The sequence below is a fragment of the Harpia harpyja genome, chromosome 7 (assembly GCF_026419915.1).
Source record: "Harpia harpyja isolate bHarHar1 chromosome 7, bHarHar1 primary haplotype, whole genome shotgun sequence".
Lineage (NCBI taxonomy): Eukaryota > Metazoa > Chordata > Aves > Accipitriformes > Accipitridae > Harpia > Harpia harpyja.
This window is the reverse complement of record NC_068946.1, coordinates 20,197,747-20,214,736: the sequence shown is the minus strand read 5'-3', so window position 1 is coordinate 20,214,736 and position 16,990 is coordinate 20,197,747. Positions and strand designations below refer to the sequence as shown.

Below are 16,990 nucleotides of genomic sequence, written 5' to 3'. Positions count from 1 at the left end.
ACTAATTTTTCCTTAAAAAATGTTAAGAAACATGGATTTTGAAGGTATAGTAGATACTTACTAGGTTAGAAGCTTAAATACTCTTAAGTAAGGTAGAGTGTTATGTGAGAACTTTAGACTAATTGCCTAATGCTGGAAACATAATTATTCAGTGTGGGTGAACTGTGTTTAACAGTATTACTGAGGTAGATTTACACAGTCATTTAGAGGATGATTGCTAATGAAAATTCTGATGCAAAAAGTAATTGGTAGGTTTTTGTGGATAAGAGACACATTTACTTTTTTATTTATTCGAACATGGTGATGATCTTTAAATACTTAAATGGTCACGGCATTTGTTTGATGCCAAAGATAGTGTCCCTAAATTGTTAATGGATAATTTGTATAATGTGTGGAGATTGTATCAAGCCAAGGTCCTTGTCTTCTTGGGCCTAAAAACTGTGAAAGCATGCAGCAAAAAGATAATGGTTGACCCAAGAGCTTGCAGTTTAAATATCTGAAGAGAAATGGAATGCGTTTGCTATTGTATAAACACAACATGATGTGAAGATCATGCAGTGGCTTACAGTACTATACATTTTAATAGCTCTTCTCAACATGTATGTAATGAAATCATAAAGTGTTCCGTTCAAGTTAAATCTCTGCAATGTAAATTTGGACTCTATCTACTCTTTGACTTTGTCCCCTTAAGAGTCTTGTATAAAACTCAAAGGCAGAAGTACAGTAGGGGATATTGAAAGGAGATTTGGAGTTTAATACTGATTAAAATCTTCATTAATGTTTGTGGCAAATCCTCTGTCTGTTTGAAATTTTCAGCTGATGCTATAAAACAGAAGTCAGGGCTGTATCTTTATAAACAGGGAACTAAATGCCTTTCAATTAGTATAACAAAAATAAGATTAACTTAATTACACAAGGAAATGTACTTTGGATCCTAATATCACTAGATGTGCTGCATAAATTCATGTTCTGAGGTACTGCTAACAAGAAGTTCTGTAGTTCATTGTTTGGGAGTTATGGAAGAGGAAAAAAAAGGCTGGGTGTATTTGTAGTTCACTGTGGCTGGGATCTGCGTACGTGCCACTGTCAAGAGAAAACTAGTGGAATTTTCACGTACCAGGCGTGGTGTTTTCTGGCATAATCAAAGAAATACTGTAAAAGCCATTGGTATGCTTTCATTTAGAATACTGTAAGCAGTCAGCTTAGAAATACATACCACTTTATTGGACTGGGTGAACGAAAGAGCTACTATTCTGTTTACAGAAAGGACAGTATATCTGTTGAAAAGATCTTCAGATAACTTTTCTAGGCTTGTTTGAATTAACAAAATGAAAGCTGAGGAACTACAATAACATCTTACAATTACATCAGTGGAGAAAATACCAAGATTAGGCAGTAATTATTTGGTTTAAAATACTGGTACAGAATGAAATGGCTACAGATTGGACATGAATAAATTTAAACTTGATATTGGTAGAAAGTTTTTGACTACCCAAAGAGAAAATGTCTTTTTTAAAAAAAAAAAAAAAAAAAAAAAAGAGTCCTACACAGCTCTGTGACATCAGTAATGCCTTTAGATCTGCAGTGCGTGTTTTTTTGTTGTATGCTATGGCTTCATTTGCAGTGCTTTGCTGTATTGCATCTCAGGCCTAGTCTAGATAGAGCTTTCGGTGGTGGAGTGTTTTACCAGAGATACTTAGAAAACCACAGGTTGTTGCGGGTAGCCTGTGTATTGCTTTGTAGCATCTTTGGGCATGAAGCTAACCTGTACATCTGTACGTAGCATCCTAGGGACTCTGGGACAAGGACATCTGGAGAAAGGTTGCTGGCACTCTAGGTGGTGGTCTAGATTCCTCCATTGAGAAGAATAAAAGGCAGGCAGGCCAGTACAGGTTTTGGAAAAAAAGGGGTTAGACTGCAGCATGTAAACCTTACAGTTAGTAAAAGAACCCTGAAAAACCTGCTCACAGCAGAAGAGTAGTAACCAGGTTGTCTAAACCTTCCCAGATTGAGGGCCGAGGTAGAGATGAGCCAGGAAAGGCGTGGATCGCATTACAGCTCAAGAGAGTGGACAGACAGGCCTTGCCGAAGGGCGGCATGTTGATCCAAGAGACCCGCACAGCACCACCCATGTTTTGTGTCTAAGTGGCGATTACCGGTTTTGAGTGTTGTTCTACCAAGGCCGTTCATCAATATGGGATGTGGGTGTTTCTGGGGCCTTCCTTTGATGGTGTGACTCCCAGGCTGACTGCTGCTGCTTGGTGTGGGGGAATGACGATGCTGAACAGCACTGGACTTACTGGTTATGTAGCTGTATTGCTGTAAGATGGTTTTACTTGGACTAAATGGAGAGCTATGATATTTGCATACCTTAGTATGAAAATTCCTGTAGCTGCTGTGTGTGTTGACAAATCTTTTTGCTGGCCTGAATTAGCATTTTTCTTACACCCTTTTTCTTTGCCTTTAGAAGAGCTAATAGCCCAGAGGCACGCAGTCTCTCAGTAGGCATTAGCTGCATTTGAAAATTGTGTGCCAAGTTCCATACAGGTGAAATTAAAGAATTAAAGCTTACTTTCAGTTGCCTGTAATTACTTGTGTTTTGTTCATCTCTGGAGTCTCTGTACGACACAATGTACAAACGCCCCGTTTGTAGAAATGCAGCTGTTTCTCCCAAATTCACTGATGTATTTATTCGGTAGCATCTAGATGCTTTTTCCTTAGCATGTTTTGGTGGTGTCGTTAGCTTTGATAGGCATTTCCAGCAATTTGACTGTAATTACTTCTGTCATACATGTATTTATCAGGTGCCTTGTATTTTAGGAAAATGGGAAGGTTTAAAAGAGAATCAGCAGCTTAGTTGTTAAAATGCTTTGGGTATATTGTTTTCATGAGAGTCCAAGCAATCTGTTCATCATGGATATATCTCCCTTTGAAAGGGACAGTGCTGCTTGCTAGACAAAATGCAGCAGCAGTGCAGCTTGTGGTCCTGAACTGCCTTCAAAGGAGCTTGCTATAAAGAGAAATCAGAAGCACCTGACTGGACCATGAAAACACCTCGGGGATTGTGTGCTTCTGAGAAGGAAGGTGATTTATGTACTTCTTAGAATCAACACTCTACTGAACATAGTATGTGTAGTCCTATTTGTCAGTGAATCTTGAATTCAAACATTGTGGACCTGCTTTAGGGCCAAACCATGAGCCCCACAGTTACATAAAAAAACAGAGTTGTTGTGGATGCTTTCAGGTGATTTTATTTTCAGAGAACCATTAGAAATGATACTGCCTGATTCATCACAGGGAATACAAATACCACAATTATGCAATTATCTGGTGATTTCAAAATTAAGCTTTTTAAATTTGAAGGCATTACACCAATAAGATGCATTTAATCAGGCATGGAAATAGGCACTCCCATAGGCTTTTGCCCATGTTAGCTCCACTTGCTGTAGCACGTGTTTTGTTTTATGATAGGGTCACATTTCTCCTGCCCTTCCAGACAGAACAAGGCTATGATTGGCCATGAATTGTTTTAATTAGTATCATTCTGAAAGAAAATGATGTGCTTAAATGGTGCATAAAGACTGATCATCCACAAAAGTTGAACTTTATGCTTATTTTCTGCAAATGTGTTTGAATAACCAATCAGTGACCATGCAGCACACAGTTTGATGATGAACTATGCACAGTTGCCTCTTTCTCATTCTGCAATGATACATGTCTCATTATTCACACTCAGAGACAGGTTTACTTTAAACGTTGGACCTGAAAAAAATGTATTGGGTGAAAATACTATCTGAGATCTTTATTCCACTTCTTAGAAATGCCACAGGTCTTGGTTGCTTGTGGTGGACTACCATTTTACTGGTGGTTTGTGGGGATTTTTTTGTCCCATCATTTTTATGTGTGTTCATATTACAGGTTTTATGAAGTGCCCCCACACCAGTTTCCTCTGATAAATAAAATGTAGGTTAAAAAAAGGTTACTTATAAAAGTAACCTGTGTCTTTTTCAGAAATTAAAGCCATTAGTTCTGTGTTGCTCTCGTATTACAGAGATGATGATTGTTTTACAAGTCAGGTTGAAGAAAGAGAACTGTTCCCGTCACCCAGCTGCTGTAGCACTTTCTGGAGCTAAAACTAGATATTCAAAGGCATGTTTGTCTTCAGGTACAGTGTAGAATACACACCAGTTATGTACGCAGCAATATCTGGAGATACGATGAGGCAAAATCAGACTTTGCTCCATGCTTGTCACCCACTTCCAATTTGGTCTAAGCCATGGATATGCGAATTAAGTACTGAACCTAAATAGAAATTCTATGTAACCACTAATGCAAGATACAACTTTGGTCCAGAAACCAGAAATGTTAGTCACAATCTGAGCACGGAGATTGCATGTAACTGGGGTAGATGTCTGTGATTGTAGCATTAGCGTGAGGACAGGGCACAAGGACTGGAATCTGAAGGGTGATTAAATTGGAGTTGTTATAAGGTATCTCTGTGACTTTGTTTTTACCTTTTTTAAAAGTATCGAGGAGAATCATATCTCTTATATTACTTTAAGTATTTAAATCAGTTTAGAATAGCTTTCTGTAGCTGTGTCAGATCATATGGACTTGATGCAGTGCTTAGCCTAATTGTACAGCTCATCTCATGTAAGAAAGTCAGATGAGATCACAAAAAATCTCTGAGTTGTTTAAAACGTGTTAAGTTTATGTTACAAACTAACTGGGAAAATAGTCTTGCCCCAGTTCAATGCTTTCATGGGCTTAGATTTGAAGTCACAATCAAGTTTGCAAAGTATCTTACATTTGATGTGAAATGGCTGTCTTTTAGCAGATGAGCGGGAGGAATGCCTTGCTGGGCCATAACTTGCTAACTTCCATAAAAATGAGTTGCTGGTACATACAATTTAGTGCTTCATTCTAGGCAGAGAGGTTTTGAACAGTAGGAGTAGCTCCAAGAGACAAAGATGAATGAGTCTTTTTCTTTGGGGAAGGCTAGTACAGTCGTATTAGATATTTTTAAGGTATCCAAGTTCTGCTATTAAATAGGAATATTTTTGTAAACTGGTCAATAGGTGGTACTGAAGCAAAGCGTAAGCTGATGCTATGCTTATAGCAAGTTGTGGTGCAAGATCATCTGCGCACAGGAAAGTGTGTTTTAATTCCTCTGAAAGATGCTGGTGCGCACTGTTAAAGGGCAGTGGTGCAGGAAAGTTATAAATTTCCTAGGGTGGAGTTAGATGATAATGAAACCGAAGAAGAGCCCTGGAAGCTACTTGGAGCAAAGTGTCTGCTAATTTTTTCCCCATTAGGTCTCTGGGGTGTACTTTTGTGCAATCCTGCTAAAGTTTTAATTGAGTGGAGGGGTGGAAAAGCTTATTTGGCTGCAAGAGAGGTTTCTGGTTTTGTGGGTCTGCTCCAGCTGTACCCTAAGGTCCTCTCTAGCCATTGTCATGGAGGGAGTCGTGGGTCTGGCTGAGATGGAGTTAATTCTCCCTATAGCAGCCCTCATAGTGCTGTGCTCTGCATCAGTAGCTAGAAAGGTGTTGATAACACACCAGTGTTTTGGCTACTGCTGAGCAGTGCTGGCACAGCATCAAGGCTGTCTCTCCAACATTTTTGACCCCCTCAACGGCAGGCTGGGGCTGGGCAAGATCTTGGGAGGGGACATCATAGCCAGGACAGCTGACCTAAACTAACCAAACAGATATTCCATACCATATGACGTCAGCTCAGATATAAAAGCTAAGTAAAGGGAAATGGAAGGGGGGCATTTTTGTCTTCCGGAGCAACCACTACGCGTACTGAAGCCCTGCTTCCCAGGAAGTAGCCAGACATTGCCTGCTGATGGGAAGTAGACAATGACATCATTTGATTTTCTTTGCTTTCGTGTGCAACCTTTGCTTTCACTTTATTAAACTGTCCTTATCTTGACCCACAAGCCTTTTGTTATATTTTCTCCCCCCATCCAGCTGACAAGGGGGAGTGATAGAGCGGCTTTGGTGGACACCTGGCAACCAGCCAGGGTTAACCCACCACAAGGTCAGTACTTCAGAATAGGGCTTCTCTCTTTACAGGGGAAACAAGACATAGCCTAAGGATATTTAGGGTGGAGCATCCTCTGCTTGGGCTACGCTTTCCATTTCAGTGCGTATTTGGAAAAAAAGGGAGTTGAAATACGTGCAGTGTGTCTTTCTGTGTTATAGTCAAAGGTGGCTGTATTAGTGACCTGATGTGTGTGTAATTACGTAGGAAAGCATTTTTGCTTGGCTCTGTCGTCAGTGTGCTGGCTTATGCTATTTCACAGAGTAACCAATAGAAAGAAGGTGTTTGAGTGCCATAGCTTCCCTTTCTCCTACTTATATCTGAACTGCCCATCCTGACCAAATTAAACAGTCTGTAATTTCTTTGGAATTAGATGAATCAGCATTTTGGCAGGCTTTACTTGTAAAACATGAGCCCCTGTAGATGAACCATTTAATTCATGGATTGCCAAGGAAGACGCTTGTCCGTATGCTCATCTGAACTTGTGCCACTGGAGGAGAACAGTCAAATAATTGTCTCACGTCCCTGCCGTCCTCAGCCAGGGGACTCAGAGAGGAAAATACTGGCATCACAAAAGGGTTCATGGCCCTTATGCAAACTTACCTTTTTTCTGTGAATGGGCTCTGTGAAGCAAGGGTTCTGCTGAATTTTCACTTTGCACTATTTTGTGAAAAATGTGGAAGGCATTTTCTGTAGCCTCAAAATGCTCTTTCTAAGTTAATTCTAAAAGTGAGTGTAGTTTACATGAAGGAAATTGTTCGTGGAGGTAAGGAAGTCTGATTTAGGCAAGTGATATGTTTGAAAGTGCAGTTGTTATCAATGCTCCATGTTTACTTACCCTTGTATAAAGGAAAAACAGTGTCATACAGATAAAGCAATGACGTAATGTTTTTCCCCAACACTGATGTTCAAGGATGCTGTTGTGTAAGGGAGTGTCATGTGTCTGTCGCTTGGAAAGTCAGTCAGATGAATTCTGCGGTGCTTCTGTAATTGAGATTGTGGTTTTCCATATGTGATAACCCATTCGGATTGGAGGTGACATATCCTGTCGTTCATAAATGGTTAGAAATATTTTGGTTTTATGATATTCCTGGTGTGTTGTACTGTGGTAAATGTATTAGACTGGAGCGAGCCAGTATACATGCCATTCAAAATTCTACAGTATTAGAGTCAGGAATAAGTAAATTAGGCTGAATGTCTTACGTCAGAAATTACTTTTCAACTCTATATGAAGATGTTTGAAGTTACTGAAGAAACATGAGCTTGAATAATAACTTGCTGCTTGAACAGAAGTATTATATCTGTGCTGAGAAAGACACAAGCATTATCAGTCTACGTAAGTCTGAGACTCTGAACTTCCATAATATTTTGTTTCAAACACTGTTAGGTTGTGTGTTGCACAGATGGGGTGTTTTGAATGTGGGAGTGGTCAGCAGAGAGACAAAGTACATAGGCAAGCTAGAGTAGCAAAGGTTGTTTTGCTTAGGGTTAAGCAACCGTTGTTCATAGTGGCATTATCAGTTATCGCAAAGGAATGGCATGGGGTACAGCATGTGTGTGTAGGCTCCAGTGAACATATCCATCTGTCCATAACGCAAAAACGAAGATGTTGGCAGGATGTCTTAAGAATCCTCTCCTACTGATGGGCATGAGCTATTGTGTCAGGTGGAGGAATTGGAGGCAGTGTAGATCTTGGTTTACCTACACAACGCTGCCTGCTTTATAATGAACAGTGGTAGTTTTTCATGACGAAATCCTGGCTAGGTTTCCTTCAAGCACTGCGGACAACAGCAGAAACATTCTGTGAATGTGTACATAGATGTTTCTGTACGACTTAGTGATGGGTATGCAGCCTATGATTTCTGTTTGTTGAAGAAAACTAAGGGTCGTCCCACAGGTCATTAGGATTTTTTTAATGTAACTGTTATGTGTACATGTCCCCTTTCTTCCTGCAAGTGTTACCCATTCATAGATTTGTTGTTTTAAATGACGTACACATCGGAAGCGTGAATGCTTGTGGTGGATACACTTGACTCCTAGATGTACTTTGGTTTAGGCTGAGTAAGGAGGAAGAAGTGTCCTGTTGTTGTGGTGAAGTTGTGAGCTGGTGGCTGACATGCGAGGGAGTGAAGGCACTTTGAAAAATATTTTGAAAGGTGGTTTTGAAGGCCAAAAATCCAAATGTAAAATGAGATACCAGAGGTAAAATGAAGAGATCTGTCTTGTCTGTACTATTGACTAGCAGACAAGTACTTCTCTCTCTAAGTATTAGCATCAGAATCCTTAGCTGAGACTAAGAGATCCTTCCTTATTCAAGGCGGAGAGATCATGTACCCACAGCAGACCCTTGGTAAGTGAGTAATATAGCATGCTGCATTCATAGTACGAGACATTACTAGTGCATGTAGCTACTCAATATTACTATAAACATTGTATGGAGAATTCAATTAGATGTAAACGCTTGAGCAAGCCTGAGACTAAGATTGGGCGAGCTGCAGGTAGGCTGCAAAAATCAGTGCAGACAGGCATGGGGTCTGATTTGAACTTTGTAAGTCAATGGTATGGTAGTGCTTAGGCTTTGTGTCTTTTGCCTCTGTGTGAATCATTCTAACTAACTCAATCTTGCTTTGTATGTTTGTGCCATGCAGTAGTTAGTAGGGTGAACATTGTCAAAGTTAGTGAACTCTGTCAAGTTATTATTTTACCTCAATAAAACATATCGCTGCTTCTGTCTTTGCAGTGAGGTGCATTGCACTGATGTGTGCCAGTGGTGGAATATGAGGAAGGCAGTAATAGGATGGGTAAGTAAGAGAAGAAGTTATTTTTAGAGGATGCTGTGAAGATTACAAAAGTGGCAACCTGACATCATCAGAGCTTTTTTTTTTTTTTTTTTTTTTTAAGTGTTATGTTCTGGACATTTAGAAAAAGAAAGCAGATTAAAATATAAGGTGTTGGTTTTCCAAACCAGTGACCAAAAGTGACTGAAATATCTAATCCCATTAATTACTAACAATGAACGATCATGGTTTAGTCCTGCTATTGCACTGGGAGGGAGGAAGGGAGGTGCCCATCGCACTCTGAATACTGACAGTCTGGGAAGCCTTCTCCAGAGTACCTCACAGCACATACTACCAGCTCTCTGTGAGCACCCAGTACAAGGTGCTGCTGCTTCCCTCTTACACTGCCATCACTTTACCTTATTGCACCTACCTGTAGCTGCTGCTAAACATCAGTTGCAATTCAGATTCTGATAAACTGCCTTGAAGAATTTCTGGAAAATTTCACAAGACCAATTTTCAGCTTAGTGGTCACCTTCCATGAGAATGCCAGGAAGGTTGAAAGCATTTCTTTGTTAACACTCAGTAAAGGAAAATGGGAATAGATTATACTATGCAAAATTAAATCACAGACATCGCTGCAATAAAACTACAATACCCCAGATAACACTAAGTAGCTTCTTTGCCAATTAATTACTTCAAGACAACATCAACTGTTGCAAAAACTAAAAATGCTTGTCACTGTAGCATGCTAGTGTGAACCTCACACACAGCTCAGAAGGCAACATTAAAAGCCATACTTACCCTGTTTCTCTTGTACTAAATTAAGGTTTTTTCTCTCATTCTTTTCGTGTTCCTACTTTCTCTTCTATGTCAAATGATCGCTCTATAAATTAAACAAATATAAGTAATTGAACTTCAGTGCTTAATGCTGACTTGCAGTGTGATCCTTTTTATAAAGAAAGAAAAATGAATAAAACATTGATCAGACCAGTAATTTTGACAGACAATTTAAGGACTGGGCACACAATAAGCAGAAATAGGGAAAATTCAGAATTCAACTTCACTGAAAATTTCTGAGTGCAGTTTCAAAATGTGGGCCTAGGCACCGGCTTCTTCAGAAAGACAATGAAAAAAAAAAAAAAAAAACCACACACACATCATAACTATGTCATTTAACTCCTGACATGCCAAAATTCTAGACCTGCACACACAAACAAATAGCTGTTCCTGAAAACACAACTAACCACAGAAATGAAACCGCCACCCTAAAAGTTTGAAATATGGGTTACATACAGTAACCAAGCACCCCAGTAATCGGAATGGGGAAGATAAATGGGAGAGTACACAGAAAAACATACCATGTAAAACCAGTCATTAAGCATTTACCTTCATAAACAGTCTGATGATACTCAGACTTAGCACCAGTGTAACTTTCTGGAGATTTTTGGATATTCTGCACACAAAGGACTAAAGGGCGTTTTTGGTTTATCAAATATTTAACTTGACCGAATGGATGTAGGATGCTACTGATCCATCTGAATCTTAGCTGCTGTAAGTAACTTACCTATAAAACCAGATGCAAGTTACAGGTAAAGTAAGTTATAAACCATGCTTTCTCTGGGAGCGATTCTGTTCCAGAGATTTTCATAGAAACCTAGAGTACCTCACTTGAAGACAGGTCTGCAGTAGGCCCATTGTAGAACAAGTTGTGGTAATAAAAAAGCACTACAGCTAATTACACTCTGCATTTCAGATCTCAAAGCTACCAAGGAGTCAAACTTTAGGTTCCTTTCTTGCCTCTGAAGATGCTTAGGGGAAATGGCTGTTCTGTTGGTAGGCTGGAGAATAAGTTTTCTATAAAATATTCAGCATGGCTCAAATTACATTTCTTTCTTCTTTATAATGTTGTAAAATATCTGAAAATGCCTGGTTATTTGTAGGTGGTGTTGCTATGCAACCAGTTCACCTTTCTTGCTTGCTTTTAGAGATGAGCAGGTAGTAATTCCCCTCTTAATGTTTTACCCAAACTTGCGAACAACAACAACAAGAAAAAAAAGCAAGCTGTTTTGCTAATGCTTTTATAGGTATGAATATATTCCAGCTAAATTCTAAACCTGTTAAAAGTAAAAATCTTCATGCAATACTTTAAATCTTTTTCCAGGTAAGTAAGTGGCATTTTGTTTGTTAGATAAACAGCCCCATGAAAAAAACCAGGAAATCCCAAGTAAAAATGTTAGAAAAAACAAGAGAGCCCAACCCAAAGAAGGTAAAAAGAAAAAACACATTCATGTGTATACACCCACCTGACATTATGAGAGAGGTACTGAAAGATCTCATTTCAGCAAATCATCTATGTATGCGATTATAAAACTATTCAATAAACAACAGAAAATTACAGATATATAACAGAAAGGCAATAAATGAAAGGCCATATGATGTAGGATCTGCGTTTTTTCATTTCACATGGTAGACTACCTGAATGGCAGACATGCCTATATTTAATAAAATAGTAGAAAAATATTTGACAATGCTTAACTATCCATATGCACGTTTGGGCTCTACTGTCATGGTAATAAAGAGAATTTAGCAAGACTGCCTATATTAGCGTTCTCTTGCAATTTGAAGCCCTAGAAAAAAACACACTGGTCTTTTCTTGTACTTCAAAAGTGTATTGCAGAGCAAGGACACTCTTTGTTCTTCATGTGCAGTGTTCTATGGTATCCTTTTAGGATGTGATGTTTTTCCTTTTCAAGACTGTACAGTGTACGCTGAGCAGGTGCTGCATCGCCTCTTACATAGTAATGATGCAATCCACAACTGTAATTAAGTACTAGTATTCATCAAGTTCACAGTACCATGCTTTTCTAGCTCTCTGCCTCACCCTCAACCTTCTTGTGCCCGCTCTAGTCTCTTTGACTGGTTTCATAACCTCAGCCTCCAGGTCTCTCGGGTGACATGGTGCAGTGCCCTCTCCATCACCTCTTACACTGTCATCACCTTCGCCCAGTAAAGGGCAAAAACAAAACAAAGAAGAATGAGGAAATATGAAAGATCGTTATTTCCCATGAAAGCCCAAAGATCTGTTGGCTTTTTCTTGGTACACTGCAGATTATACCCCTCCTATTCAAATCAACATAACTGACCTTGACTCAGATGGAATACAAATGAACAAGGATGTAGATGAGATCAGAGTCGTCTTTCTTACAGAAATACTCTCAGCATGAAAAAAAGTTTACGCCCTCTGCTCCTTATAGGCACTGTTCTTCAGCTGCACAAAGACACTTCACCAGCTAAAATCAACCTTTCCATGCTCGGTATTTAAAACTTCGTATGAGGTCACAAGCAACGGCACGTATGTCTTTTTAAATACTCGTATTCAAACCTCTTAAGTAAGTTGTTCAAAAAAGCATGAGATGGATAAGATACATCCAAAACTAGCAGATAACACTTAACGTTACTCTTTCTTACTATATTTCTGTTCTTCATCTGAGTGTAATTCTACACCAATAAAATAGTATTGCATAGGCTAGTTAATTCATGTTTGAGAAGTACTTTGATACTGTAGCAATGAGTGCCACAGAGTGGGAAAAGCATGAGAAAATCAATAGCTCCACCTTCAGAAAGAATTTGAATAGTGTATGATAAATGAAGCCTGGAATCCCTCGGACGGGACCCTTCCATACTTACGTACAAAGAAGGGACTAAATTAATGTTACAGCAAACCATAATTCTGCTTTTTCCAACTTGAATACATGATCTGTTATCTTTAACATTATTTGCTTATGTTTTCCTCTAGGTAAATATATACACCAATATTTATCTTTTTTTTTAAGTTTGTAAGTGTGTCACAATTCTAGTTACTAAAGCATATATTTTTCAGTTCAACATTTTTTTTTATTAAGTTTTATTAGGAAAAGTGCTGGATGGTTTGTTACAAAGAAACACTCAACATCAGCAGAAATAACAATGCTGAAACTGGATAAGCTTTTCCATTTAGGTTAACAGTACAAGGTAAGCTTCATTGCTTTCAAGCTGAACAGATTATTTGGAGAGGTAGATTAGCCTCACTTCTGTGTGCCTGTTTACTAGAATAGGATCATCGGCTTAGTGCCTGGAAAAAATTTTGGGGAAAATACAGATTTCCATTCTCTGGTATCCCGTCAAACAAAAGGGACAGGGTCTCATTACTTTACCTAGTTATTACTCGTGAGACACTTAATTTCTTGAATGCCTGCAGAAAGAGGACAACACTGTTGGCACTGGATCTTCCACTCAATCTCACCATAATGTTCTGTGAGGTACTAGTAATCTGTTAAGGTAAATGTGTTGCCTGGATTGTGCACTCCACAGAAACTAGTCTTTGTCATTTGTAGATCATATTCTTTCAAGTCTATTTGCTGGAATGAGACTTGTACTTGGAGACCGGTATTGGGTAGCATCTGTGTGATTTGCAGTACCTTGAGGTTGTTACTTTCATTAATTGCTCTGGATGTTAATGGTCATTTAATTGTATGTTGTGTAATCCAGCAACCACTATTTTGTAAAGGTTAATGAAGCCTTTAGGCAATTATGATCTTTACAAAATTCCCTGACCTTTGTATAATAGCTTGTTCCTCTAAAAATTGCTATTGACAGTAAGTGTTTCACTGAGGGTGGGAAAAAAAAAAAAAATGCCAGAGATGGAGGCGGACAGCAGAAGAGAGAGTGAAGAAGTAAAATGCATCATTAAGCTTTTCACAATATATAAGCAGAAGGAGCACTCACAGAAAATGCTCCTAAAAATTGATCAGAAATACCTCCACGTAATTGCCTAAATGTAGTGACTACAGCTAATGGCATCTCTTACCACACGGTCCCACAGAGGATGCATTCTGAGCTATCACTTCAGAAAAAGCTCCCACCGGCAGCTGCCACGCTGGGAAGGGCTCGACCAAGGCGCACCAGCCCTACCATGCTCTCATTGCATGGCTGATCTATGCACGCACCCAGAATTTACCTCTGCTCCTGCAGAAAAACAGTAGCAGTAAACCAGATGTAATCCTCTTTCATGGCTTCTGTATTCAGAGGAGCCCTAGTTGGAAAGATGGCATTGTGTTTATACCTTTTTTCATGTTCAGAAATTGTGCTGATACCTCTTACTCTTACAATGCAAATCAAATTTAGAAATCGGTAATTTGTTTGTTTGTTCATTGCTAAAACTCCCTGGTAAGCTACTATTTTTTGCTAATCACCCCAAGAACTAAAAATACAGTTCAAAATTCTGTTTATCAAGAATGTAAATTGGGATATGCATTTGCTTTATGCATTTCTCAGTGCATAGGACCAGATCATTCATCCAGAATAAGCTTGGATAAATACAGTGCTTACTACAATCCCTACTGGACTGCATTGGTAGCATCTGACAAGTATATAAGGACCGAGCGTGCAAAATCCAGGAGTGCAGTTGGCATAAGTGGGGACTAATACTGCATTTTTTTAACAGTTTGTGGACCTCAGCATGGATCAGGTACAACATGTTCAATTTACTGACAACTTACTCATTATACATACCTTCTAAGCACAGAAGTTGCATGCGGTTGGAGCTGCATGTCTCTATGGCTGCTAGTTTCATTTGCAGGATTAGCTGAGTATCTGCTTGTTCTGCAGCCTTCCCCTCATAGTTGTTTCTTTCATTTAAGCAGTCAATAGTATGCAGAAGACAGAGTGCCCAATCTGTAGGACCAGAGGGCTTTTTTTATATGATTGTGCTTTGTTGATGGTAATTATATTTCTTACTGATAATGCAGCAAGATTTCATGTCTAGCATAACTTTTATAAAAGTGTCATTTTGAACACATTAAATGCCTTTGGAAAATAATAATAATATTTTCATTTCAAACTTCATTAAATGGAAGCTGAATGACATATTGATAGCTGACCAGGAAGCTAATTTTTCTAGTCGAAAGGCTTGCTGTTTGCATTTCTATTCTGCAATACGATCATAAAATTTATTTACTACCCAAACTGCAGATTCCTGACTGTCGTTATGGGTTTTTAACTACTAGTGGGTTTTGGGTGAATAATTATAAAGGAGAGAGTGGTGACTATGGTTTGGCTGCTTAACAGACACTGCTATAAATGGCTAGTCTTGGAAATGCTCTCATTAATGAATTGCCACCTCTGATACATGCCAGACTGAACCTTTTTCAGTTAAGGAAGTGTCTTTTTGTTGTCCTGTGTAATTCATCTCCTGCCTCACTTGTGTTTTCCAGAGGAAGCAGCTCTGTCAGTCTGCCAAAAACCCAATTTCCTGTAAAAGCACTTGAAGACCATTTCATTCCAAACAGCCTTTGGAACCGTTGAAGTTGTTGGACAAGGAGGAATGCGGCTGGGCTGGACATAGGGCAAAAGGAAGACATCATATGACAGGAGTTCCACCTGATTTTTTTTTTTTTTTTAATTTACAGCTGCAAACAAGAAAAAGAGTGTAAAACAGCCCACCCAGAAGTTCCTAGTACAAGCTTTTCATTAGAATATAGTGATTTGTCAAAACTGAAGTATTTCATGAGCGTGTTAGTTTTCACAGAACTCTAGTCAAACACAGGCTGTTGAGAAACACCTTCTTCCCTCCATTTTCCCCGCCATGCTACTCAGGACAGTCAGTGATTCAAAATCGGTGTCTCTGGGCCAGAAAGCAGCCAAATACACAAAACTCTCCCTGAAAGGGGAAGCCTGGGTCCATCACCCTGTGACAGCTGGCAGGGCTGCACAGCTCTGCGGAACAACCGCTTCCTACCTTGGGAGCCAGAGACCCAGGTTTTCATGTCCTTGCCTCTGCTTGCAAGACAGAGGAACTCTCAGTTGGAAACCTGACCTCTCTGGACAATCCTCAGCCAGTCAGACACTGTGAAAAGGATTTTGGTTCCTAAAACCTTGGGCTCCCAGCAAGTTGCAGTGGTATTTCTGGGGAGATGAGTGTGAGAGCTGCAAGAAACAAGATATTCACACCCTGTATGCTTTATATCTAGACCAAGCATTTTTAAATAATGTCACTGTTTTTTATGATTAAAAAAGACCACTTGCAAATTTTTCACATGCTACAATAAATCCTCTTTCATACACATGGTGAAATACAATCTCTGAAGCTGAAAATGTATAGTTTAATTTGACTGTGGAGCTTCTTTGGTAAGATTTTTTTTTTCTTTAGGAAAGGAAGAACCTTAGGTGGAAGAGACCCTTGCTGACAGCTTATCATCTCGTTAACCAAACCTTTCTGAGCCAGTTTATAAATATGTATGGTTGAAAACCTTAAAGCCTTCCTCTTTTAAGGGTATTATTTTTGCCTAGTGCACTAATCCTCTGCCTCTGGAGAGCTAATCCAAATCTTGGCCTGGTCACACACAACCCTGTTTTTTCCCCTGAGGAGCACAAGTTACATGAGTGGCAGCTTCTCTTTAATAGGAGAGCCCAAACTACAGAAGAAACGGGTTTCAGAGCTCTGCAGTATCTTTACAGCAATTGTGATGGGTTAACCCTGGCTGGACGCCAGGTGCCCACCAGAGCCGTTCTATCACTCCCCCTCCTTCTCAGCTGGACAGGGGAGAGAAAATATAACAAAGAGCTTGTGGGTCGAGATAAGGATAGGAGAGATCACTCACCAATTACCGTCATGGGCAAAACAGACTCAGTTTAGGGAAAATTAACTTGATTTATTACAAATCAACCAGAGTAGGGTAATGAGAAATAAAACCAAATCTCAGAACACCTTCCCTCCACCCCTCCCTTCTTCCCGGGCACAACTTCACTCCCGGATTCTCTACCAACCCCCCAGCGGCACAGGGGGACGGGGATGGGGTTTACGGTCAGTTCATCACACGTTATTTTCTGCCGCTTCATCCTCCTCAGGGGGAGGACTCATCACACTCTTCCCCTGGGCCAGCGTGGGGTCCCACCCACGGGAGACAGTCCTCCACGAACTTCTCCAATGTGGGTCCTTCCCACGGGCTGCAGTTCTTCACGAACTGCTCCAGCATGGGTCCTTTCCATGGTGTGCAGTCCTTCAGGCACAGACTGCTCCAGCGTGGGTCCCCCACGGGGTCACAAGTCCTGCCAGAAAACCTGCTCCGTGGGCTCCTCTCTCCACAGATCCGCAGGTCCTGCCAGGAGCCTGCTCCAGCGCAGGC

At 39.9% G+C, this 16,990-nt stretch overlaps 1 long non-coding RNA gene across 1 annotated transcript; it reads left to right on the top strand.

Annotated features, from left to right (window-relative positions):
• Positions 1-8,783: 8,783 nt before the first annotated feature.
• LOC128144151 (uncharacterized) lies at positions 8,784-15,569 on the top strand. The gene is made up of 4 exons (XR_008235987.1): positions 8,784-8,849; positions 12,731-12,839; positions 14,142-14,334; positions 15,080-15,569. It is a non-coding gene; the product is annotated as an uncharacterized LOC128144151 (long non-coding RNA).
• Positions 15,570-16,990: the final 1,421 nt, after the last annotated feature.